Source organism: Lissotriton vulgaris, chromosome 9, assembly GCF_964263255.1.
Source record: "Lissotriton vulgaris chromosome 9, aLisVul1.2, whole genome shotgun sequence".
Classification (NCBI taxonomy): domain Eukaryota; kingdom Metazoa; phylum Chordata; class Amphibia; order Caudata; family Salamandridae; genus Lissotriton; species Lissotriton vulgaris.
Window position 1 is genome coordinate 489,516,354 of NC_141697.1, and position 27,931 is coordinate 489,544,284.

Here is a 27,931-nt window from a genome sequence, read left to right on the forward strand (position 1 = left end):
ACTCAGTGTCACATAATTACACGCCACATAATTACACTCTACTGAATACAACATACACTCCAGACAATACCACTCAATTCTACATAATTACACGCCACATAATAACACTGCACTCAATGCAACATACACTCCAAATACCACTCAGTGCCACATAGTTGCACGCCTCATAATTACACTGCACTCAATGCAACATACACTCCAAATACCACTCAGTGCCACATAGTTACATGCCACATAATTACACTGCACTCAATGCAACATACACTCCAAATACCACTCAGTGCCACATAATTACACACCACATATTTACACTGCGCTAATTATATGCTACATAATTACAATGCAACATACACTCCAAACAATACCACTCGGTGCCACATAATTACACGCCACGCAATTACACTCTACTGAATACAACATACACGGTATGCACCTGTTACAACGCAATTTTTACTCCGCACTACCACTACAACGCAGGCATTACAAGGCATACCATTACAACGCATTGCGCTGGGGGGCGCTCTAGGATAAGAGGTAAGTTTAATTTACTATCCAACACCTTCCCTAGGGTCCACGGGGACTGGAGTTAGAATAGTAAATTATACTTACCACTATCCAGCACCCCAAAGCGCTATGCGTTGTAACGGTATGCGTTGTAAATACCGCGTTGTAATGGTATGCGGAGTAAAAGTATGCGTTGTAACGTCATACATCCAACATACACTCCTCATAATTCTGCTTTTATTCGTTTTTGCTTGCCTCATGCACCGTTTTACACTCAATTAATCCCCTTCTTTCCCTTACATTTAATTTACACCCCCTGCCGCCACATAATTACACAGCACTGCACTGCATTCAATGCAACATACACTCCAAATACCACTCAGTGCCACATAATTACACTGCACTCCATGCAACATACACTCCAAATACCACTCATTGCCACATAGTTACACGCCACATAATTACACTGCACTCAATGCAACATACACTCCAAATACCACTCAGTGCCACATAATTACACGCAACATAATTACACTCTACTGAATGCAACACATACTCCACACAATACCACTCAGTATGACATAATTATATGCTGCATATTTACAATGCACTCAATGCAACATACACTCCAAACAATACCACTCAGTGCCACATAGTTACAAGCCAAACAATTATACTCTACTGAATACAACATACACTCCACACAATACCACTCAGTGCCACAGAATTACATGCCACATAATTACACTGCACTCAATTCAACATAAACTCCAAATACCACTCAGTTCCACATAGTTACACGCCACATAATTCCACTCTATCTATTGCATCACCAAAGCATCACTCAACACCGCCACAGCATCACTCAGGAGCACCACAACATCACTGCGCTACCACAGCTTCACTGAACACCACAACATCACTCGTCCCCACCACATCACTCAGTGCCACCACAGCATCAGTCTGTGCAACCATTCAACAACAACTGGTTCAAATATGTTCTCTCAATGTTTCAAGCTTTATTACAAATGTCACAAAAAGATGTTAATATTTCCCTTCTGTTCTTGGATTTTCGTCACAATAAAATACACTGAACATTAGCTTCACAAAAGTTATTTACAAAAGTTTAAGCTATTGCAATTATAAATTACAATAACTTTTAATTAAGTATTAATTATTTTAAAAAATTAAAATCAATTGTTATTTGTAATATCAATACATCTAAGTCATAAATACAACACATAGTGCATTACAAATGCTAAAAGTGTCGCATTTGTGAAAGTTAAAAGTATTGGCATTGTAAATGACAAAGCTACTAATTTTGCTATTTTCAAAACCAACACATAAATAAAAAATCTGTCATTTACAATACCAATAGCTAAAACTTTCCTTATTCGATACCTATTGCATTGCAAATGCTTGTTTTTATTGTTTAGCATGTAAGTGATATTTATTGTGTTGGTGAGTATCATTTTTGAATTGGACTGTTCCCATGAGGCACAGGGTCAAGTCTGATTTGCATATGGCCATGTCTGAACTGGGGTGGCTTGGTGAGCAAAATAACGATGGATTAAACTCAGATCTGTGACTGGGGGTGAATGTTTTGCCATTGTGCAACATTCCGTCCATCATCTTGTGTGTTTTGTTTGTGAGTATCATTTTAATAACATTACAAATAAATCTGTATTTTATTGTTTTTTAAAGTAGAGGAATTGAAATTTGGGAAGTAGAGGAATCATAATGAGTACAGGTTGTGAAGTGGATTGGATAGAAGAAATGCAGGTTATTGGTGCATTTTACGCTGAATTAGGAAACCATGTTAATATTGAGTGACCTTAAGAAACTCAGGTCCCTATTGCTATATTTTATTGGGATAAAAGGAACTCAGAATCTCATTGGTGTACTACAAGTCGAATTAGAAAAGAATGTCTTTATTGGTCAGTTTTAAGCTACCTAGTGAGCTGAAGAAACTCAGGTGCCTATTGGTCTCCTTCTAGTCATTGAGGAGTCAGTGTTTACATTGGTTCTCTCAGGTTCCTATTAGTGTATTTCTAGCCAATTATAAAATAGAGTTGCATTGGCTCATTCTGGGCTAGTAGGCAAGTATATAAAGAGTGTGGTGATGGTGAAAACCTCCAGCAGGACAATGAAAATGTGGTAGAGATTCGGAAGTTTAGAAAAGGTGAGAGATTTGGAATGCAAAGATTTTGATAAACTATACTTTAACAATAGTTAGGTTGTTTGTGCTGTATAGGTGAAAAGAAATTTGGCAAAGTATACTGTTAGCTTTGATTATTCTTTATTTTTCTATTAATTTGAGTGCAATTGAATGGGATTCATTATTATTCTGATTATGTCTTTGAATGTTGGGATTAAATTATTTGTAAACAGGGTTTGATAAATAACCCTTTAAGTGCTGCCGCCGGCCAACGGTCGTCGCGAGCACTACCTTGCCAGTGCTGCGCACGACCATTGGCCGACGGGCCAGCACCCGTTATCCGAACGTTCAATACTGGGCGCTGAACGTTCGACGCTGCGAAGGTGATAAAGAAAAGAAATATAAAAGTTTCCGCTTTAGACAGTTTGTGAATAATTTAGGTAAATTATCTTTTGATGGGTTATAGAACAGAGGTTATTGAGTTCAGATTTTCCCTTTTATTTTGTAGAATGAATTATTAGTTACTAAAGATATGCAGGACATTGAACCTGATGTTGCAATTCAGCATCATGAATTGGGGAAGTTAGCCTGTTTTGAAGTCTTTATTGAGTGAGGAGATGTTGGTTCATATCTCCTGTAGGAAGCAGTCCATATATCCTTGTGTGATCTGGGCTCAGGGTCCCCCCCTGCTGTCGCAGGCGATGGTGTGGGGGGCCGACCTGCTTTGAGGTTTTGTCTCAAAGAGACATTGCCAAGGTGTTTTGAACGTGGCATGGCAAGCGGTCAAAAGATCGCCTCTGGCGAAGTTCACAGCTATCTGACCTCTCGCTGCAGGGCTCTGCCTGAGGGATGCTCGTTTGAGTCTATGCCCCAGCTTCAGGCTTACTAGTCCAGCTCTACGGGTCCCCCGGGCCAAATGAAAGGCTGTTGTCATGGCCACTGCTCACAAGGCAGGCTGGTCCTCCACCCCACCAGTTTCAATGGGCTTCCTCTGCAGCTCAACTCCAGGTGCCCCCTCCACAGCCCTGAGCCCCACTTAGTTCTGTGTTTTTAAACTAGCGCTCTCCGTGCTATTGGATTGGGGCTCCACTATGGGGCACCCCGGGCAGGGTCCCTGCAGCGTGGGAGAATCAAGCATGGCAATGTCGGGGCCCGACTGGCCGTGCTGGTTCTAGTTCCATGGGCTATGTCCGCCCGAGCTATTGTCTACCGCTTACTGGCTCCACCACTCTAATGACTCACTCCAGCGAGGGACAGGAGGGACTCTGCTTTTAGAGTCCTGGCATCAGCGCCACTCCACCAGGCCACCAACCAGGCCTCCGCATCAGTGGAGGGCCTGGCCCCTCTCCAGTCTCAAGATGTCGGCACAGGATAGGTCACAGTGGAGAGCCCTCAGACATCCTGGTCCGTTCACACCGGTAGCAGGGATATCACAACTGGTACCGCCGAAGGCCCCGGTGACCCAGGATGTTCAGGCCCCCCTGGGTGCGTCAGTCAGGAGGCAGAGGTCCCGGGGTCTTATTCTGGCCTGCCCAGTGGCATGGCGTGGCCTCACATCCTCTGACGATGGGCGGCCGCCCCAGGATGAGGAGCAGCCTCAATCGGCCTCATAGGCGGGGGTCCCCAGGGGGTGATTTGCATGCCCACACCGCAGCAACAAGATGTGCATAAGCTCCTTTGCGGTGCCAGCTCCGGTAGCCTCCGCAAGTGGGAGTGTAACCAGCTTTATCTTCTGCCACCAGTTGCCGAAGGTCATCAGGAGCACCCCAAAGTGGCCACAGGTGCCCATCTGTGACAAACAGTTATGCGATGGAAACCAGGAGGATGGAGAATGAGAGAGACTTGTCTCACTCCATTGTCTCATTGGCCATGCCCCAGCAAGTTTTCTATTTTGCAAATAATAATTTTTAACAGCCCTGTACAAGTGGCAATTCACTTTAAGCTGCGAAACATGTTGGCTGTGCAACATCAAAGAAACCAATTATTGCACTTGATTTGAATGGAATGTGACTATTGAAATTTGAAATTGTTTGGCTGTACTACAGCAATAACAATAAAACAAGCAATACTGATTTTTGGAAGTAATGGTACCTGTGTAAAGATACAATATGAAAATGAAGACCTAGTGAAATTAATATTGTATATATATGTTCATGAAATAAATGCAATTGTTCTTTAATTGAAAACGTGTTAGGTTTTTCTTTTTTGAACTCTCCACCAATTTGTAACATATATTGTTACAGTGGTGTTACAGCGGTTCGCCTAATTTTGTACAACCTGTGTCCAGCTAATGGTCTTAAGTCTCTACAAAATGCATGTGTTTCTAATGCATCATAGGTGTGTAGAGGTATTGAACACATGCATTTTTTAAGTGAAGAGTAAAAGTCCGCAGATGACAATTGACTACTTGTGTCAAGTATGCTCCACAAAAGTTATTTGTTTCATCTGAAAAAATTTCCAATAGGGCAAAGATTCTACACAGTAGATGCTATGTATTGTAAGAAGCCTTGAGTTATTAGACAGAATGGTCTCACCATGACAATTTCTACATAACATAGATGTCTGCGTGCATCAGGTACTAACCTGTGTGCATGTTCTTCTTTTGCTTTAGAATTTGTAAAGTTTTCACCATAGTATGAAGGCTGCAGGTAGTAGGATCTTTAGCACCTTCAGACTTTTGGTATTTTAAATTAAAAGTATTTAATAAGTGTTGCATAGAGTCTACACTATTCTTAGTAGATACTGTGTAATACTCTGTGGTGTATTTCCCATGCGACTTTCACTGTCTGCAAACAATGTGGTATAGAGTAACCTCTATCCATGGAGTAAACACTGTTTACAGCACCCACCTTTCTACTCATATCAACTTCATTTCTCAGTGTAGATTCAGTGACTGTTAGGGGTTTAATACGGATAAAAGCTGTCTGTAGAATTGCATTAATTTCTAAACAGTTATTGAGCATCTTGAGGAACTTGACTTTCTCGCAACAGTTCTTCCACTTTGCTCCGTTACTGTTTTTGAGAAGAACGGTAGAGAGGTGTGGTGCAGATAAATCAGCGCTGGGTAAATTTTAGAACAGCTAATCCGCTGCCTCTTCGCGTTCCTGTAATGCGTCGGCGGACATTTTATTAAAATTGTTCGTGAAATAAAAATCCATAGCGCATTCAAATTATGTCACTTCAGATTAATGCAAGCCTCCTAACCTGCCAATTCAGTGTTACTATTGTGATGTCCTGCATTATTTGCGTCCTCCGACTCGGATTTCGTAGCCACAACTTTGGTACTGCTTCATTGGGCAGGGGGCTTCTGCGGCTATCATTCCTTGAAGACTTTGTTTCCGTGTTCGACTGCTTTTGAATGAAACCGGGGGGGAGGTGGAGACAGACCCATGAGGGGCCCGGGACAAACGCCGTCCCGGGGCGGGAAGCCCCTCCCAGAAAGAACAAATAACCCACTAGAAAGGGGGTGACCAGGATTGGTCGCCCCAGGGCCAGTGCGACCCCCCCAATCAGGGGCTGAATAGAGGAGGCAAGGGGGGGCTAGATAGGGGCTTCTAGGCCCATGAAAACACAAAGCAACCCCCCCTCCTCACAGGCAAAAGAAGAATCCAACCTACCGGTGAGAGACGGCGATGCTGGACGACAAGGAATCGGAAGAAGGCAGAGCTGGACTCGCACCCTTTGTGACCGAGTGAGGGGCCGCCAGAAGTAAATTGGCAGGCCATACCTGGCTGCATTTGTCCACATCCAGCAGCTGGAGCCATAGTGGGGGCAGCAGGAGCCGCATGGAAAAAGACTCCACCCCCGCCAGCAATGACAAGCTGCGGTTTCTGGTGGGCTAAACAGGCGGATTGAGCAGCGGGAGGAGAGCCTACACCCCTGCCACGAAGGAGCACCGGAGCGCCGGTATCTCCTGGAGGAGCAGCAGTGCGGGCAGTGTGTGCCAAGCCTACACCCCGGCAGGGCGACAGGAGGACGGATCATCGGGTACACCTGGGGCGGAATGCATTGAGGAGCAGCATTGCGGTGGGAGCGTGTGCCAAGCCTACACTCCCATGAGAAGACAGGAGGACAACTGCGGGGCAAACGGCAATCTTCAGCCGGGCCTCTCGCACCCGCTACAACAACTAGAGGACTCCCTTGGATAGGGAAAGGGGGTGGCGCCAAACGAGTCAAGCCCAAGGATTTAAAGGGCCAGCACATACACTTGGCTCAGGGGAACGAGTCAGTGTGAACACCATTTCTCTATCATGGTGCGAGATCCCCGGCCACGAGAGGGACCAAAAATGGGGCGAACAGCGCTAGGGCATTGATGTGGCCCCAGGGGGCTAAAAGAAAGGCGCGAGCAGCGCACAGAAGAAATTGGGTCAAGTAAGCAGATTTAGAGCGTTCAGAGCCTAGGGATCAAGGAGAGATCGGACTGCTTTGTTGATTTAAAAGGACAGGAGCCCCGAAGTGGTTCAGGTGTGCAGGATCTGATAAAAAGCAGTAGCGAAAACAGCAAGCCCAGCAGTTTAAAGGGATGATCTGCCTTATTTGCCATCACCCTCACGGGATCAGAAGCCAACAGGCGTAAGCAGTCAGCGAGGCATTAGAAGTCGGAAGAATGGCGAGCAAGCATGGCAAGCCACAAGGAGGGCACGGCTACCAACACGTTGCAGAAAAGATCTGGGGCATGCAGACAGAACAGAAGGGAGTAAGACAAGGGGGAAGGAACCCGGGACAACCTAGGAACAGGAGGGCATCGTCAACTGAATAGCTATCCAGCTCAGAAGTAGTGGTGATGAGGGTTCTGTAGCCAGCAAGATGGATCCACAAGAGAGATGCAAGAAACAATGTGGCACGGCCGACAGGAAGAGGGGTAAGCATGAGGCACAGGGCAACAAGCAAGGGTGCAAGAGATGGGGACAGGGTGGCCCAGTGGAAGGGTACCTTGGAAAAAATGAGAATATGGGCAACCATCTGGTGGTGGGGGACAATGGAGCATGGTAAGGACCATGGCCAATGCACCCACAGAGGCAGGTAGGTCTAGGGCAAGTACAAATGGATTTTCAGGGGGAGGCCTGGATCGCGAGGGCAGTGCACCCAGCGGTATGGATTCCCTGGTGGCAATGGCCAGGGACAGGAGCCCCAATACCTGGGTACGGCCAATGGGGCACAAGGGAACAGGGGAGTGTCACGGCGCCAAGCCAGGGGGCGGACAGAAAGGGGGCTGCAACCAAGGAGCAAGAGGTAGCAAACCAGGCACAGCAGGGGGGGACGTCAGGCACCAATGAGACTTCACAAGGGGGGACAGGGGCCCCTGGCTCAGATAACGCAGCACAAGCAAGATGGGGGAGGGACTAGACTTCACCAGAAAGCCGGCCAGTGAGTACTTGCGTCCATCCCGAAGCGACCCTCCCACGGCCACAAAATTACTAGGGCTGGCCAATCTCATCCCTCTAAAAGTGAAGGAGAGAATATGGAGGAAGGAATTCATAGATATTTTCTCACTACTGGAAGTGTGTCAGGCAGGCTTAGACTTAGCGGCGCTAGACAAAAAAGACGAGGACAGGAGAGACCGCTGCAAGTCCAGGGGAGAGAGAACAATAGAAAATTGGTTGAAAGCCTTCAGAACGTTGGCATGCGTTTTTGTCGAGAAGTTTCCCAAGACAGCAGCAGCACTGTTTTTATACCAGCAAAAAGTGCAGGAGGCACAGCAGCAATCTCAGGGCGAGGCATGGCTAAGATACGATGAAGGGTTAAGAGAAAAAATGCAAGTATGGCCCATAATCGGATGTGACTGCCAAGACATATAGGGGTGCACAACACATATGGTTGCAGCCAGAGGGGGGGTCCACAGAAAGGGAAGAAGGGCGACAAGGAGGAGTGGGAACAAGGAGTAGAAGGTAGACACCAAGACGGTTACACATCAGAGAAAATATGCTGGAAGTTTGAGGAATATGATTGTAGAAGTGGGGCTTCATGTAAGTGTGCGGGGGTGAGCACCCTGAAAGCCGTTGTGAGCAGGCATCAGGGGCCCACAAAGTCAAATCGGGCACAAGGGAGTAAAGACAGGCCCCCCACCCCCTCTTTCCTGACTGGGGCAGAAGAGACAGGGGCAGGCAGACCTAGGGAGTTAGGGGGGGTGCTCCCTACGATCGTGGACCCATAGGTAGCGTGGCAGAGGGAACTCAAGAATGGTAGAAAATAAAAGAGAGAATTACAAAAAAGTAGAGGAAAGGCTCACACAGTGTCCTTGAGATGCCTCACGGCAGGGGCACTGAGGGAGCAAAGGGCGGCCTATTGCCAAGGAAAAGAGTAGAAGTGATGCTCAGCCAGGACCCTTGGGATGTCTCACAGCAGGGGTACCGAGGAAGCAAAATGGAAGGACTCAGCCTCATAATAAAGAGAGTAGATGCTCAAGCAAGGTCCTTGAGATGCCACATGACAGTGACCCCCAGGGACCAGGGAGGGCCAACGAAAAGGGCAGGATGAACGGGACAGCACTTGCAGTCCAGGAGATCCCAGATCAGTAGCAAGTTGAACCCTTGACCCGTGAAACAGAGGCCCAAACATTGGGCTCCACCCGTCCCTGGAACTTGAGGATGATGTTTTGAATGTTGCAAAGTATAAACATGTCATGGTAAATTGTTGAATAAACTGCGACCTTTTTTGGCACCAAAAGCACTGAGTCAGTGATTTGATTTGAGGGACACGAGGGCCACAGTTGTATTTAATGTGAGGGAGGGGAGGGGCAACTCGATGCCTGGAGGTGGTTTGGCTTGCTGCTGCTCGACCACTTTACTGAGATGGGGTCTGTAGATGTTGAGGATGCAGTCTCCACAAATCACGTGAATTTAGGAACCTTTTACATCAATTTACTTGCAGAGGATGTCAGTACAATGACACCATAAATCCGTGCAAAGATTTCTTTATTTCGTTCACAGTCTGCCACAGCGCGTTACAGCCAAGCCTGACCTTGATCACATGACACAGCTACAGTAAATTCAACACAATTTAAAGTGTCCTGTTCATGAATGTGCAACTAATATATCAAACAGACTACCTCTGAAAGAAAAATCTCAGATGACATCACTGATGACATCATCAAGTGAGTGTAAGTGTTTTCTAAGAGTTTAGGTGTGTTAAACAATCATACTAAGCTACTACAAAGGTTAAGTTAAAATACTAGGTGTACTACCAATGAGAAATACTACTTGTAGAAAGGGGGAGGCTCTAGTTGGCGCAGTGGAACACTGGCGACAAGCAGGGACTCTCTCTTCCTCGTCAGGGCGGAGGGTTACCTTCCAGACAACCTCTGCTTACCCTCTAGGTAGTGTGGCTTAAGCAGTCGTAGGCTAATCTTTGGGGCACATAGGGTTAAACACTTGCAATATTACACCCTCACAACCAACCCACCACACAATGAGACCAAACTGTATTCTGTAAAAATATATATCTTTATATAAACTTCAAGCAGGTTGGTGAATACAGTTATCAAAACTCCCAAATAGCGGTTCCAAGTTACTTAGTTCAAGTTGCCACAGTTCTTTCTAGCAATAAGCGTTCTTTAGGGCCTTCTGGCCGATTCAACAAAGTTCTCTTGTGGAGCGGGCGGCTTCCAGGGGAGCTGTCCCACGTCGCGTTGCCTTCCCGGGGTCGCTGTTCGTTGCGGCTCTCAGCCGAGCAGGTCACGGGTCATCCGGGGTAGCGGTGCTCTGTGGCGGCAGGGTCCTTTCCTCGTCGTTCGCTCCGACCCTGGAGGCGGCGGCTGTGTGGTGGCGGCAAGTGGCAGTACGGTCCTCAAGTGCAGGACGTACCCAGCCAAGTGCCAGTGGCAGCTGTGCGCTCACAGCTGAGCTGTCGGGCAGGATACCGACCCGGAGGATTCTCACAGGGCGACTGTCCGTCTTTGCAAGTGGATTGGCTGCTCGTGGTGCAGTCAACTCGGGAGCTCGGACCAGACAGGTCCTCCTTCACTTTGCTCTCGGGCTCCCGGTGCAGTTGCGGTCACGGTGTTCGGGCCAGCGGCGGCTGGACCTTACGTTGCTCTCGCTGTTGCTTTGGGCCCCGGTCACGGTGGTCAGGTGGATGTCGTTGCCTTGGAGGAGATTCCTCCGTCGGTACTGCAGCGATAAGCAGCACACACAGTCACTTTCTTCAGGATGTAGCGCCCACTGGTCCTGGGGCGCTGGTCAGGCGGCAAGTTCAGCAGCAAGCCCTTGGAGATCGTTTCAGCAGAGTTTGGCACCAAGTTTTGTCAAGCAAAAGTCTTCTCGCAGTCTTTCCTTTTTCCTCTCCTTCGGCAGCAAGGCACCAGACACAGGCAAGAGACAGCACTCTTCCTTGTCCTTCACGGTCCTTCTCGTCGGGCAGAGTTCCTTCTGTAGCCCAAACCGGATCTAACATTCAAGGAGCAGGGCTCCTTCTTTTATACGGTATTTCTTTTGTTCTCACAGGCCAGGGGGGGCTTTGCATAGCCACTTTCAGTCCTTGAGTACCCTGGTGGGTGTACTCCGACTTCTGCTTTCAGTGTGAGGGGCAGGCGCATCAGACGCCCCACAGGAGGTGGAGCCAGCATTGTGCGGACAGGGGCAGCCAGAGTACCTTGTTGATGGGGCTTCGCCCGCCCTGGGCCAGGTGTCGGCTGAGTCATCAGTCGCTCCCCAGGAGGGCGGAGCCAGCATTGTGGTGGTAGAGCACAGCAAGATTCAGAGTCAAGAGCCACTCCTACCTCCCACTAAGGTGTAATCTACGCAGTCACCACCTGTCATCCCCTCAGCCCTGTCACTCACACATCCCAGACAGTCAGATACACATACCAGCAGAGGCGGGCTGAAATGGTTAGGCAAGCAAATGCTAACTTTCTAAAAGTAGCTTTTGCAAACACAGGATACTAAAATAAACTTGACTACAAGAAATATTTTATCATCCTGAGTTCAGGCATACTAAACACGACTCGCTACCATGCTCCTTGAGCCTGCTGGGATTATAGGGTGTAATAATTCCGGCAGCTCAGTCTGGCCTAACGGGAGCAGGTAGCCTTCAATAGTGAAATACGAATTTAGTTGTAAGTCACTACTAGGACATGCCACACACATCAGGGCTTGTCCTACCTTACACCTACAATGCACCCTGCCCGCGGGCCTACCATAGGGGTGACTAATATGCAGTCAAGGGAAGGTTCAGGGGCTGGCAAGTGGTTGCACTTGCCCAGCCGGCATGACAGTACGAGACTGCACGCGGGTTCTGCGGTGGCAGTCCCCAGACACATCTTACGGCTGCTTCTGTGGGTGGCGCAACCAGCGCTGCAGGCCCACTAGCAGTATTGGCATCTACAAGCCCTGGCACTCCTAGTGCACTTTACTAGGGACTAACAGTAAATCCAATGAACCAATCATGGATACCAATCACATGTACGATTTACAGTAGGGAGCACTTGCACTGCGGCACGGGTCGGCCGTGGCGCAGTGCCCTGACTATCGGAAAACCAGCAAAACATCGGAGGCACACCAGCAAAAAGTGGAAGGGAAACTCACGCCAAGGTGCCAGGTCTAACATGTGTCTCCTCCAGCTGAAATGTGGGGGGAACTACCCTTCCCCAGGGAGTTCCACATCACTAAGGCGGAAAAATCTGGACAGACCGTCAGCGTTGGCGTGATCGGTGCCAGAGCGGTGTTCCACCGTTTAGTCCATACTCTGTAGAGAAATGGACCACCTCAACAGTTTCGGGTTCTCACCCCTCATTTGCATCAACCATCTGAGGGGCCTGTGGTCCGTCTGAACTCGGAAGTGAGACCCAAACAAGTAGGGTCTTAGCTTCTTCAGCGCCCAGACCACAGCAAATGCTTCACGCTCTATTGCACTCCACCTACTTTCCCGTGGAAGTAACCTCCTACTGATGAAGGCTACGGGTTGGTCAAAGCCCTCCTCAGTCATCTGTGAAAGAACAGCCCCTACACCATGCTCTGAAGCGTCTGTTTGCACTATGAATTCCTTGGAGAAATCAGGAGCCAGGAGCACGGGCGCCGTGCACATGGCAGTCTTCAGGGTGTCAAAAGCCTTCTGACAGGTGTCAGTCCAAATCACATTCCTGGGCTGCTTCTTCGAAGTCAGCTCTGTCAAGGGGGTCACAATCGTGCCATAGCCCTTGACAAACCTCCTGTAATACCCAGTGAGCCCCAGGAAGGCTCTCACTGCAGTCTGGGTCTTAGGGGGTTCCCAAGCCAGGATGGTCTCGATTTTGGGTTGCAAGGGTGCTACCTTGCCACTCCCCACTTGGTGTCCCAAGTACACCACTGAACCCTGCCCAATCTGGCACTTGCTTGCCTTGATTGTGAGGCCTGCTCTGCGCAGGGCCATCAACACTTCCCAGAGGTGTCGCAGGTGTTCTGGCCATGTGCCACTGAACACCGCGATGTCATCCAGGTAGGCGGCACTGAACTCGTCCAGCCCAGCCAACACCTGGTTGACCAATCTCTGAAAGGTGGCAGGGGCATTCTTCATTCCAAATGGCATAACCCGGAACTGGAAATGCCCATCTGGTGTAGAGAATGCCGACCTCTCCTTTGCCCCATCGGTCAAGGCGATCTGCCAGTACCCAGACGTCAAATCAAACGTACTGAGGAACCGAGCAGCCCCCAGCCGATCAATGAGCTCGTCAGCTCTGGGGATGGGGTGCGCGTCAGTCTTCGTGACTGAATTGAGTCCTCTGTAGTCCACACAGAACCGGAGTTCGGGTGTGGCTCCCGGCGCAGCAGCCTTTGGGACCAAGACCACGGGGCTGGACCAAGGACTGCTGGAAGACTCAACCACCCCAAGGGCAAGCATCTTGGAGACCTCCTCCTTGATGCAGGCCCGGACCCTGTCAGTCACTCTGTAAGCCTTATGCTTCACAGGTAAGCTGTCTCCAGTGTCCACATCATGGACGCACCAATCTGTGACACTCGGAACCAGGGAGAACAGATCTGGAAACTGCCCCAGCAACTGGCGGCAGTCTTCCTGTTGTTCGGGGGTCAGGGTGGGTGAGAGGTTAACTCCATCCACTGACCCATCTTTCTCACAGGCCACTAAGAGGTCAGGAAGAGGCTCCGACTCCTCCTCCATTCCATCATCAGTGGCCAACAACATGCCCACTTCGGACCTTCGTAAGTGGGGCTTGAGGCGGTTGACATGTAGGACCCTCAAAGGGTTCCTGGGCGTCTTCATGTCCACCAAGTATGTCACTGGGCTCTTGCGCTCCACAACCTCAAATGGACCTGTCCACTTATCCTGAAGGGCACAGGGCTCCACTGGGGCCAGGACATACACCTCTTGTCCAGGTTGAAGCTCGACCAGAGTGGCATTCTGGTCGTACCACCGCTTCATCTCCTCCTGGCTCGCTTCCAGATTTGCCTCGGCAAGTTGTCTGAAGCGTCTGGTCTGGTTTCTGAAGGCCAGCATGTAGCTATATACATTCTGGGGAGGTTTCCTGGGAGATTGCTCCCAGCCTTCCTTTACCAAACTCAGTGGTCCTCTCAGGGGGTGACCGTACAGCAGTTCAAAGGGGCTGAACCCTAGGGACTTCTGTGGCACCTCGCGATATGCAAAGAGCAGGCATGGTAAGAGGACGTCCCACTTACGCCTCATTGGACCTTCCAGGCCCATGATCATGCCTTTCAGGGTTCGGTTGAATCTTTCAACCAACCCGTTACCTTGGGGATGGTAAGGTGTGGTGAACTTGTACGTTACGCCACACTCTTGCCAAAGGGACTTCATATACTTGGATATGAAGTTGGTCCCCCTGTCGCTCACCACCTCTAGAGGGAATCCTACTCGTGAGAAAATTCCCATCAGTGCACGTCCCACCACGGGGGCCGTCACTGTCCTCAGAGGGATGGCTTCAGGGTACCGGGTGGCGTGATCCACCAAGACCAGGATGAACCTGTTGCCCATGGCTGTCTTGGGGTCCAGAGGCCCAACGATGTCAATACCCACTCGCTGGAATGGCGTACCAACCACAGGGAAGGGTTGGAGGGGAGCCTTGTTCTTCCCTCCGGTCTTCCCACTTGCCTGGCAAGTCGGACAAGTTCTACAATGAGCGTCTGAGCTCTTGTGCATTTGGGGCCAGTAAAAGTGGGTGACAAGCCTGTCATAGGTCTTGTCCATCCCCAAATGTCCTGCTAAAGGCACATCGTGAGCCAGACCCAGTAGGAAGGCTCTGAACTTCTGGGGTACCACCAGCACACGGGCTGACCCAGGTTCAGCAGCCTTAGGCTCTGAATACAGGAGGTCGTTCTCCCAGTACACATAATGTGTTTTGGCCTGAACACCATTGGCCTGGTCTGCAGCCTGCTGCCGCATACCCACGAGAGAAGGGCATTCTTTCTGCTCCCTGCAGAATTCCTCCCTGGAGGGTCCTCCTTCTTGCTGCCAATGGGTCAGCTCAGGCAGGTCCCCCAGTTCGGCAATCTGTTCCCCTGTAGGCTCCAGGGCATCCCCCTCAAGGTCTGCCTCCTCCTGGACTGTGGGAACTTCAGGGACCGGTTTCCCGCGCCCCCTGCGCCTTCTCCCTAAGGCCGGTTCCTGGGCCTCTCCTTCAGGCCCCAGGACCTCTTGATCACCCCTACTGGCTGCCATTGACCGGGTGGTCACGCACGCCCAGTCAGGCAGACCCACCATCCGCAGGTGACTCGTTTTCTCCACCTTTTCCCAAGGGGAGTGCTCCAAGTCATTCCCTAGCAAACAGTCAACAGGCATGGTTTTTCTTACACAGACCTGCAGAGTACCAGAGACCCCCCCCACTCGAAGGGAACTTGAGCCATCGGACACTGACTCTCCGAATTATCAGCGTTGATAACCCTACAGTAGGCATGGGGTACAACCTGCTCTTGAGACACCAGGTGCTGCCTCACTGCAGTCACACTGGCTCCGGTGTCTCTAAGAGCCTCAGCTTCCTTGCCGTTGATGATCACCACCTGCCCATATTTCTTAGTGTTAGAGGGCAGGTAGTTCGTAGGATCATCTCACTGTCTCCTAGAGAGACTAGGGTCATGTGAACGGGATCTCCACCCCCCGGGACCATCACTTCTTCTCCTAAGTGAACACTAGTCACTTGACGGGGCGGAGCACCAGTGGGTGCGGGTTTTCCAAACAGGCGACACTTGGGGTCACTGGATATGTGCCCAGGCTCGCCACATTTGTAACAATTGAAGGGCCCCTTTGGAACAGGTTTACCTGTCGGGCCCCATTCTGCTTCGGGGGTGGGGGAGGCTGAGAACCTTGCTGCTGGTTCCCCTGGGAACTACTTTGGGGGCCTTTTTGGAACCCTTTCTGTTTTCCCCCCTTGTCCCCCCCACTCTTCTGCTGGGGACCCTGCCCACTCTTGGCGGAGTCTCCCACGGGACCCTTGTGGACCCTGGTGCTGAGCCAGCGGTCCGCCTCCTCAGCAAGCTTCCTCGGGTTGGACAGCTTGCTATCGATCAGGTGTTGGCGTAACTCAGGAAAACAGTGATCAGACAAGTGCTCCCATGCAATTAAATCAAAGAGACCTTGAAAATCATTCACTTTGCTACCCTTCACCCAACCATCCAGTGCTCTGCAAAAATAAGTCACATACTCCACATACGTATTCCCAGGCCGCTTAGTACATCCCCTAAACTTCTGTCTATACATTTCAGGGGTAAGCCCGTACCTGCTCATTAAAGCTTCTTTCATGTGGGAATAGGATCTCTGATTTTCAACGGGCAAATCTAGCAAGGTATCTCGCCCTTCGCTAAGGAACCTTCCCCACAACCCCGCTCCCCAATCCTTGTCAGGGACCCGGTGGGAGGACATGGCTACCTCGTATGCCCTAAACCACTGTCCTATGTCATCCCCCTTAAAGAACTCTTTAACTACGTCCTTAGGGATGTGCACTCTTGACTCTACCTGCACTGGCGATGTGCTGCCACCAGAGGGAGGATGATCCAAGCCTCTCTCCTTCAGACTCATCTCCCTCATTTTCACTTCGTAATCCATTTGGTGCTTTCGCTCTTCCAGCGCCATTCTTTTTGTTTCAAGCTCCAGTTGGATTTTCAATTCTGCCAGCTTTCTTTCGTGATTCCTTGTTTCTTTCCTGTCTGCCAGCTCCTCTGGCGACAGGCCTTTACCAAAGCTGTGCACGCTGTCTTGCCTTTCGAGATCCACCAGATCCCCAAGTGCATTCTGCTCCTCCGTTGCAATTTGCTCCGCGAGGGCGTCTTGATCCTCCGGGGCCTTTCTGGACTCTATCCAGGCTTTCAGGGCCTTGTAGAGTTCTGGCTTATTCTTGCAACCAGCGTGCGGAACCTTGAGTTTCCTGCAAAAAAACTTCAGCTCATCCTTGGTGTATTTATCCAGCTTCGCGGCGTCCCACTCGACCTCCAACACCTCAGAGGTCGTGGATTCCGCTCCATCCAGGCTCTTCGTGCCCGGCATGGCTCTTACACTCGGAATCTTCTTTCGGCAAAATTCAAAAGCAAAGTCTGTGGCTAAGTAACTGGACTGTAATCACTGTGCAATGGTCAGAAGCTCAGGTATAGATATTGCAAATGTAAATTCGAAAATCCTCACCGCTGCGTCCAATGTAGGAAGGGGGAGGCTCTAGTTGGCGCAGTGGAACACTGGCGACAAGCAGGGACTCTCTCTTCCTCGTCAGGGCGGAGGGTTACCTTCCAGACAACCTCTGCTTACCCTCTAGGTAGTGTGGCTTAAGCAGTCGTAGGCTAATCTTTGGGGCACATAGGGTTAAACACTTGCAATATTACACCCTCACAACCAACCCACCACACAATGAGACCAAACTGTATTCTGTAAAAATATATATCTTTATATAAACTTCAAGCAGGTTGGTGAATACAGTTATCAAAACTCCCAAATAGCGGTTCCAAGTTACTTAGTTCAAGTTGCCACAGTTCTTTCTAGCAATAAGCGTTCTTTAGGGCCTTCTGGCCGATTCAACAAAGTTCTTGTGGAGCGGGCGGCTTCCAGGGGAGCTGTCCCACGTCGCGTTGCCTTCCGGGGGTCGCTGTTCGTTGCGGCTCTCAGCCGAGCAGGTCACGGGTCATCCGGGGCAGCGGTGCTCTGTGGCGGCAGGGTCCTTTCCTCGTCGTTCGCTCCGACCCTGGAGGCGGCGGCTGTGTGGTGGCGGCAAGTGGCAGTACGGTCCTCAAGTGCAGGACGTACCGAGCCAAGTGCCGGTGGCAGCTGTGCGCTCACAGCTGAGCTGTCGGGCAGGATACCGACCCGGAGGATTCTCACAGGGCGACTGTCCGTCTTTGCAAGTGGATTGGCTGCTCGTGGTGCAGTCAACTCGGGAGCTCGGGCCGGACAGGTCCTCCTTCACTTTGCTCTCGGTCTCCCGGTGCAGTTGCGGTCACGGTGTTCGGGCCAGCGGCGGCTCTCGCTGTTGCTTTGGGCCCCGGTCACGGTGGTCAGGTGGATGTCGTTGCCTTGGAGGAGATTCCCCCGTCGGTACTGCAGCGATAAGCAGCACACACAGTCACTTTCTTCAGGATGTAGCGCCCACTGGTCCTGGGGCGCTGGTCAGGCGGCAAGTTCAGCAGCAAGCCCTTGGAGATCGTTTCAGCAGAGTTTGGCACCAAGTTTTGTCAAGCAAAAGTCTTCTCGCAGTCTTTCCTTTTTCCTCTCCTTCGGCAGCAAGGCACCAGACACAGGCAAGAGACAGCACTCTTCCTTGTCCTTCACGGTCCTTCTCGTCGGGCAGAGTTCCTTCTGTAGCCCAAACCGGATCTAACTTTCAAGGAGCAGGGCTCCTTCTTTTATACGGTATTTCTTTTGTTCTCACAGGCCAGGGGGGGCTTTGCATAGCCACTTTCAGTCCTTGAGTACCCTGGTGGGTGTACTCCGACTTCTGCTTTCAGTGTGAGGGGCAGGCGCATCAGACGCCCCACAGGAGGTGGAGCCAGCATTGTGCGGACAGGGGCAGCCAGAGTACCTTGTTGATGGGGCTTTGCCCGCCCTGGGCCAGGTGTCGGCTGAGTCATCAGTCGCTCCCCAGGAGGGCGGAGCCAGCATTGTGGTGGTAGAGCACAGCAAGATTCAGAGTCAAGAGCCACTCCTACCTCCCACTAAGGTGTAATCTGCGCAGTCACCACCTGTCATCCCCCCAGCCCTGTCACTCACACATCCCAGACAGTCAGATACACATACCAGCAGAGGCGGGCTGAAATGGTTAGGCAAGCAAATGCTAACTTTCTAAAAGTAGCTTTTGCAAACACAGGATACTAAAATAAACTTGACTACAAGAAATATTTTATCATCCTGAGTTCAGGCATACTAAACACGACTCGCTACCATGCTCCTTGAGCCTGCTGGGATTATAGGGTGTAATAATTCCGGCAGCTCAGTCTGGCCTAACGGGAGCAGGTAGCCTTCAATAGTGAAATACGAATTTAGTTGTAAGTCACTACTAGGACATGCCACACACATCAGGGCTTGTCCTACCTTACACCTACAATGCACCCTGCCCGCGGGCCTACCATAGGGGTGACTAATATGCAGTCAAGGGAAGGTTCAGGGGCTGGCAAGTGGTTGCACTTGCCCAGCCGGCATGACAGTACGAGACTGCACGCGGGTTCTGCGGTGGCAGTCCCCAGACACATCTTATGGCTGCTTCTGTGGGTGGCGCAACCAGCGCTGCAGGCCCACTAGCAGTATTGGCATCTACAAGCCCTGGCACTCCTAGTGCACTTTACTAGGGACTAACAGTAAATCCAATGAACCAATCATGGATACCAATCACATGTACGATTTACAGTAGGGAGCACTTGCACTGCGGCACGGGTCGGCCGTGGCGCAGTGCCCTGAGTATCGGAAAACCAGCAAAACATCGGAGGCACACCAGCAAAAAGTGGAAGGGAAACTCACGCCAAGGTGCCAGGTCTAACACTACTTCTAAGATATATTATGTGAGTGGCTGTGTGACTGTGTCCGTGTGTGATTGGGAGTCTGAGTAGCTGTATAGGTATATGAGAGAGTGTGTGTGTGAGTGTTTGTATGAGTGTGAGAGTACCTGTGTGGGTGAGTGTGTGGCATTGTGAGTGGCTATATTGGTGAGTGAGTGGGTGTGTCAGTGCTTGTATGGGTAAGTGAGTGGCTCAATTGGTGGGTGAGTGTGTGTATGGGTGAGTAAATGGGTATATTAATGGCTATATAAGTGAGTGGCTGTTTCAGCGGGTGTTTGGTTAAATGAGTTGGTGTGTGAGTGGCAGTATTGGAGTGGGAGTATCTGTGTGAATGGCTGTATGGGTGAGTGAGAAAATGTCTGAGTGCTTGTATTGATGTGTGAATGGGTATGTAATTGGTTGTGTGGGTATGTGACTGAGTGGTTTTGTGGGTGACTGAGTGGCTGTGTTGAGAGGTTGTATGGGTGAGTAAGTGAGTAGGTGTGACTGTGTACATGGCTGTAGCGGTGAATAAATGAGTGTTTGAATATCTGCATTGGTGAGTGTGTGGCTTTGTAAATGGCTCTATAGCTTTATGGTGACTGAATGGTTGTGTGAGTGGCTTTATGAGTAGGTGAGTGGTGGGATGGGCGGAATTGCGTTAGGTAAATCTTCATGAAAACGTCAAAAATCTCCACAAACACGTGGAAATATCACGAAGACGCGGAAGTGCTTGTCCCACCTGTTTGCGATATTTTGTGTGTGATTGCGTTGGAAATGTGTAGCCAACTTGCCCATGCGGTTGCTTATGGGCGTGGCTATCTTGTTTTCACTTGTCCCGCCTGCTCGCAATGCTTATTTCCTGTTCCGGGTCGCGCAATGCATGCTCGCGCCCATTTGCAATAAGTATTTCCTGTTCGGGAACACTATTACGTGTTTACGACGCTTTCTGCGTGCACGGGGGAAAATATCCTGCGAACTTGCCCATGTGGTGGCAATGGGCGTGGCCATCTTGTTTTTCACCCTATTGCTATGGTTCTGGGGCCTGCTTTTCAATCCTCTCTCTATCTTTTCAATCTTTTGTTTGTGGAAACTTTTTAAAATCTTTTTTATTTATTATCTCTCAGACTATTTTCCTTATTCTATATTTTTTGTTTTTGCCCACTTTTTGTGTGATTTTTTTTTTCAAAGATATTTTTATTGAGAATACAGGAAGGAAGAAATAATAGAAGAGAGAAAGGATGGAAACACATGAAATGCAAAGAAGAGCCCTCGCAGGAGCTGACTCACAGGACCAAGAAGCAGTAACATTGATGAAGGGTCGTACAGCGTGACCGCTCAAAGCAAGATAAGGCTCAAAGTTCGCCAGTAACAGCGTCGGACCCCCTGAGGAGCCCTGGAGGGGCATAGACCCACACCGGCACCAGGCAAAGCTGTCCAAGTCCGAGGCTCAGTCGACCAGTTCCAATAGCGCCTCCATGTGTCCTGGCCATGAGAAAGACATTGCAGCGAGGCCAAACAAGAAAAAACCCCCACCCCCCTCTGAAGAGAGAAAAAAAAAACCCAACCAAATCCCCCCCCCAAAGGCTCCATCCATCCATCAACCCCCCTCCCCCCAGTGGTGGCTGCCTAGCAGCCAGCATGCGCTCAAACAATCTTCACACCTGAAACAGATGTAAGGCGCGTAAGGTGGGTGGACAGACCGCCGATGGCAACCCTTGAGAAAGAAAGCGGACTAATGGGCCCCACCTGAAAATGAAATTCTTAAAGTCACTTCTGAAAATGTCTGTCATACGTTCCACACTCAACAGCTTCCACAACTTAGCAAACCAGAGGGAAAGTGCAGGGGCCTCCTTCTTCTTCCATGCCGCAGCCAAGGTCAACTTGGCCGCACCTATGCAGAGCCAAAGGATTTGTTTATTTGCCTTGGTCTGATGCTCCAAAAGCGGGTCCCGAAGACCCAGGAGCACGAAGCCTATGGAGTCCGGAATCGGGTAACCCAACATTTCCCTGATATGAGACAGTATCTCCTCCCAGTAGGGGCGTATGATGGGGCAGTCCCACCAGATATGGCGAAAGTCCCCAAGGAAACCACAGCCCCGCCAACACCTATCTGATGCAGAGGGAAAAATATTTTTCAATCGGGTCGGGTACAGATACTAATCCAGCATTGTCTTCATATGGGCCTCCTGAAGATCAATAGAATGATTGAATTTATGTAAATCACGCCAGAGGTGGGACCACTCCTCGTCAGAGATATCTCGCCCCAGGTGCTCCTCCCACAAACCTATGTATCTAGGGCAAGGCGAGATAGCAGTAGTCAATAGCAGATCATAGAGGAATGAAATCACCCCCTTCATAGATGATGTGCGGGTGATATAGGATTCGAAATCTGTGGGAGGCCTCGTCGCTGCATCCCGCACCTCTGGTGACAATGCCCAGTGAAGCAATTGGGCGTGCCGGTAATGCTCAGTAGGCAGCACCGCATAGTCAAGCATGCAATTATGGAAGGTGAGCGGCTCATACCCGTGAAACAGGTGTGTGAGTGCGTGGCAACCTCCCGCCCGCCACCCGTCAAAGGTGCCCTCAACAAGAGCCAGCGGAAAGGCCGGATTAAAGTGGATAGGCGTGAAGGGGGATGGGAAGGAGGTCCACCTCTCGTCACTAGAGACCGAGTCCCAGGCCTTCAGAGTGGTACTCATAGGGGTGCTAATGTAGGCGTTGCGAGGCCGATCCCCTTTCGCCTTCCAAACCAGGTCCCATATCGATCTTCCCGCCACACTCCTGTCCATATGCAACCAGTGCTTCTCCGACTCCATTTGGGTCCACTCGGCCAGCACCCGGAGTTGCGCCGCTTTATAATAGAGATGCATGTCTGGGAGGCCAACCCCGCCCTTCTTCAAAGGTCGACGCAGCGTAAGAAAGAAAAGTCTAGCTCGGCCTCCCTGCCAGATATAGCGCAGAATCATAGATTTAAGACGCCTGAAAAAGTCCCCCTCCAGAGTGATAGGGAGAGCTTGGGACAGGTACAAGAGCTTGGGGAGCATCGTCATCTTAATGGCATGCACGCGTCCCAACCAAGAGGTGAACATGGGCTTCCAACGATTAAGCTCGGCCTGTATCTGGGTCAGCAGGGGAGGGAAGTTTGCCGCGTATAAGGTAGCGACGGACGAGGTCAGCCGGACCCCAAGATATTGTATGGAGGAACTAGACCATGACAGGGGCGTAAGCGTTCGGATGCGGTCCACCTCAGCGGGCGGCAGCGTGAGATTGAGGATGTAGGATTTGCCAGGGTTGACCCGAAAACCCGCTACCGCTTCGAACTGAGAAAGCACTTCCTGCACCCGTGGGAGGGAAGTCCCCGGGTCTGTTAGTGACAACAGAACGTCGTCAGCAAAGAGGGAGATTTTATGCTGATCCCCCGAAAAGGGAAGACCAACAATATCCGGGTCCTCCCGTATCCTAAGGGCAAGAGGCTCGATGCTGAGCGCAAAGAGAAGGGGAGATAAGGGGCAGCCCTGCCTCGTACCCCGGGAGTGGGCAAAGAAGGGGGAGACATGGCCATTCACCATAACCCTCGAGCGCGGACCATGGTAGTTAGCCCGAAGCATATCAATAAATTTGGGAGAAAAACCAAAGGCCTTCAAAGTACTAAAGAGGAAGTTCCAATCCACCCGATCGAACGCTTTTTCAGTGTCGAGGCCCACCAAGACCGCCGGGATCTTAAAGCGATTAGCCTTCTCAATCAGGTGAATCAGCCTTCTGGTGTTGTCGTGGGTCTGGCGACCTTTTATGAAGCCCGATTGATCGGGGTGAATAAGGGCAGGCATGAGGTCCTGGAGCCGGGCGGCCAAGATAGAAGAGTACAATTTAGCATCTACGTTTAACAGGGCTATGGGCCGGTACGATTCACATTTAGAGGGGTCTTTCCCGGCTTTTGGAATAATCGAGGTCATTGCTTCCGCCATGGTGCCCGTCGATCGGCCCGCCTCCCTCATGCCATTGAAAAGAGTCACCAGATAGTCCCCCAATTCAGACGCAAACCTTTGATAGAAGGGAGCCGTGAAGCCGTCCGGGCCAGGCGCCTTCTGCGGTTTAAGGGACCGAATGGCAGTCAACACCTCCTCTCTAGTGAAGGGGGCCTCCAAGAGGTCATTCCATTCCTTGGAGACTTGCGGGAGTGGAGAAGCCTCTAACTATTCCCGCTGTTCTGCCGGCGCCAGGTGGTCTGCCGAGTAAAGGGCGGCATAAAAGTCGCCGAAAAGCTCGGCCTTGATCGCATCCCTATGTTCCACAACGCCGGAGGGCGTCCGGATGCCACCCACATATTCCCTCTCACGCTTATCACGGAGCTGCCGTGCCAGATGTTTCCCCACTTTGTTGCCCTGAGCATAAGAGAGGCGCCGTAAGTGCAAGAGGGTATACTCGGCCCGATTATTATAGTGGGCCCTGAGTTTACCCCGCACCGTAGCAAGAGGGTGAAGGGTCTTTCGAGAAGGATTCAGCTTATGCGCAGTTTCTAGTGTCGCCAGCTCCGCCTCCAGCGCCTCCATTTCTTCGCGCCTAAGCTTGTTCAGGGCGGAGTTCAGCGCAATACACGTACCCCGTGTCGTCGCCTTAAAGGCGTCCCATTGGGTGAAGACCGAGGTGTCTCCAGCTTTGTTGAGCTCGAAAAACTCACCAATGGCCGCCCTATGTTTTTTGCAGGATTCCTCATCACGCGTAAGGGAGAGAGGGAAATACCATTTGCGTTGTGGGGACGTCCCCGGGGCCCAGGTCAAGCACGTCGCCAAAAGACTGTGATCTGACACGGAGAGTGGAAATATTTTACTGTCCCGCAAGTCACCCTGTAAAGACTGATGTAGAAAGATGTGATCGAGACGTGAATACGTGTGGGGAACATGGGAGTAGAACGTGTAATCCCTAGTGTGGGGGTGGAGGGCGCGCCAGCTATCAATAAGGCCTAGACTGACCAATGTGTCGCGCAACTCAGGGGAGAAGAGGCCTGCCTCCGTCCTCTGCTGATGCAAGCAATCAAGACTTCTGTCCCAAACCATATTAAAATCCCCCATCACTATCAATGCTCCCTCCCCAAAGTCCCCCACCTCCCTCAGAAAGGCCTCAAGGAACCCATTCTGGCCCGCATTTGGTGCGTAGACAACCACCCATGTGGAGAGCTTACCCAGGAGCATCCCCTTAACCATCAGCCATCGCCCCTCCTTGTCACCACGCACCCCCATGGGCTGAAACTGGAGTGTAGAGCGAAACAGAAGCGCCACCCCTCGGTGTTTAGTAGTGGCAGAGGATCTGTAAATCAGGGGGTACTGCCTGTGCTTAAGCCTAGATTCATCTTTACGGGCCAAATGTGTTTCCTGCAAACCCACCACATCTAAATGATGATCAAGAATATACTTCCACACTTTCTGACGCTTTTGAGGAGAATTAAGGCCTTTAACATTCCAGGAGCCTATCGTAACAGGCATCATTCAGTCAACGCCCTCCCCCCCGCTCCAATCAGTGCCCCCCACAGTGCCAGGATCAAACCAAACATACTCGCAGTCACACCAAATCCCCCGCTGCCACCACTGAGCCCATTCCAAAACAACCCTTCCACAGTCCAAAGGAGCCTCAAAACAATATACAAAAGAGAGAGAATGAGAACTAGAACGAAAACTAGAAAAAGAACAAAGAAAGTCGGACATGACCATAAGGGTCGGGGGTAGAAGATCCGGGTAATGCCCCGCTCGAGTTCAGGGTCGGGGTAACCCTCCAGTGGAGCACGGTCCTTCAGAGTACCTGAGATGGTAGAGCCCCCGGCCCCACGGGCCGCTGACGGGGGAGCCTAGGCCGCTGAAGAACTGTCCACCCGGCTCGACTCAGCCACCAGGACCACCGAAGCCAAAACCTCTCCCCTCTCGCATTGGCTCGCCGATGGAGATGGGCCCTCTGGACACCATGTCGGCCCACTCTCTGCCACGCTGGGGAGCGGGAACGGCGACGTCTTCTCGGGAAGGCGCTGGCGCCCGCCGACGCGGCTGCTTCCTCCATGCCTAGAAGTTCCCTGGCGGCTGCTAGAGACCTCACTTGCACCAGTCTATTCTGCCATCTGAAAATGAGCCCAAAGGGGTGACCCCAGGAGTAGGACACCCCGTGCTCCCTCAGGAAGGCTGTGATCGGGCGGAAGTCCCGTCTTTTTTGCAGGGTTGAAGCCGCCAGGTCTTGAAAAAGCTGAGGGTTGTGCCCACGAAAAAGCAAGTTGTTGGTGTCCCTCGCTTTCCGCAGGATTGCCTCCTTCAATTGAAAATCATGAACACAGACAAGAATGTCAGGTGGCGGCGAGCGCGCGCCCCGCGGCAGACCCACCCGGTGTACTCTGTCCATGCGAACCTCCGTGCGGTCGTCCTCCACCAGGATTTGCAGAAACAAGGCCTCCACATACTCCCGCAGGTTCTCGCCCTCTCCTTCCCAGGGTACCGCTCGGATCCGAATGTTATTACGGCGGGACCGGTTTTTCAAATCCTCGCAGTGGGCCTGAAGATCTAAGTTCTGCTCGCGTAGCCGGAGCATGCTGTAGCTGATGGACGTCACCATTGAGGCCCAGCTCGTGATCCTCCAGGGTCGCAACCCGTTCTCCGATGCCGTCCACGTCCCGACGGACCTCACGGAGATCGGAAGCCAGTTGCGACTTCAATTCTGTGATATCGTCTTTGATAGATGCAAAGAGTTCAATCAAAAAGGCCTTCGTGACTGGGCCTTCTCCGTCGTCCTTGGTTGGGGACTTGCTAGAGCCGGGGGGCGATCCAGATGGCCCTTTCCCAGGACCGTCCTTCCCTGGCTTATTCATGCGATTCCTCGTCGACATGGTGCGGCGCCTTAGCCTACTCCTGGGCTCCTCACGCCCTCCCGGAGCGTCCCGGATAGCAAGTCACGTTCCTTCACACCCTCCGCGGTCTCCGCTCCGTAGTCAACAAGAGGCCAATGCGATCGGAAGGCAGCCCTCGCCGTGTCGCTCAACGCCCGTGGAATCGCCCCCAAGACATAGAGAGTAAGGGGCAAGATGGCACCTCCTCTTCATCCACAGCCGTCTGCACTGTCCAGCACCTGCTAGTCAGGTCGGCGCCTCCTCGTCACCTCAGCTCAGGTGCCAATAGCCAGATGGGTCACTGGGGCGCCAGGTGGGCTCGCTGCAAACCCAGTTGGGGGACCCCGCAAAGCAAGCACCACACTAGTCAACTCGCTAGGGTCCAGGGTCCCCTCTTGCTAAGAGCCGATGCAGCCCAGGCGAGGCTCCGTAGGCCGCTCCAGCGCTCGTGCGTCACCACTCCGACACTTCGGCTAAGTCCGCCGTTCCAGGTCGTAGCTCGACGGGAGAAGGCTCAAAAACATCCAAGGCACCTCAGTGACCCCAGGAGAGTCAATTCCGGAGCTGAAATCGTTCCCTATGCAGCTACACAAAGCTATGAATGGCTCGGGGTGCCGGAGGAGCTCGCAGGCACGTCTTACTCCGTCGCCATCTTGGCCACGCCCCCTTTTGTGTGATTTTAACTACTTTTTCACTCTTTTCTGCTTTTTTAATTTCTTTTACTTACATTTTTAATTTTTACCTTTTCTTTCCCGCCCCCGCCTACCCAGGAACGATGTCAAAAGACCACAGGGCGAAGATGGCGGCGGAGTAGGACGTGTCCTTGAGTCCTTCCGGCACCACGAGTTTTATAGCATTGTTCAGCACCCTCTTGGGACCCTCCATCGTTGGCGATTTGGAGCCACCTGTCATCCCGTGGCTGTGACAGGCCGGCTGGGGGCCATATCTTGCTTGCCGGAGCGATATTCTCCCATGGCTGCGGGTGAGTCCTGGAACACGCTGGCAGCCGGGCGCCTGCGTTAACCCTGGTGGCGGAAGCGCCCGGGGCTGTGGAACGGCGAGCCGGGAGACCCGCACAGGTGAAAGAAAGTGGAATCGGAGCCTGTGACTGACCCGGGCTGTGCAAGCAAGCATGAGGGTAGTGCTCCCCGGTGCCCAGGAGACGTGAAGAGCAGTGGGCGGGAATCGGACCCGAGGAGCGCTGAGACAGCGGTGCGGCCCACTTGAGGCCGAGGCTTTGGGGCCTAGGTGGGGCTGGTCTCCCGGTGAAACAGGTAGACCCCCGTTGGGCTGCCGATTTGCGGCCACCAAATACCCTGGTAAGACGCGAGGTCGCCTGGGACTGCACAGCGTGGGAACAAGAGCAGTGAAGAGATACCCTGACGGGAGTCCCGGTCCATTCAGCGCGGCCCTTGGAGGGAGCTGGGATCCCCGTTATCCGCCAGGCCCCCGCCGAGGTGAAACGCGACCTGGTGCCGTCTGTGCCTGGAGAATAGAGTCCCGACCCACCGATAACAGCAG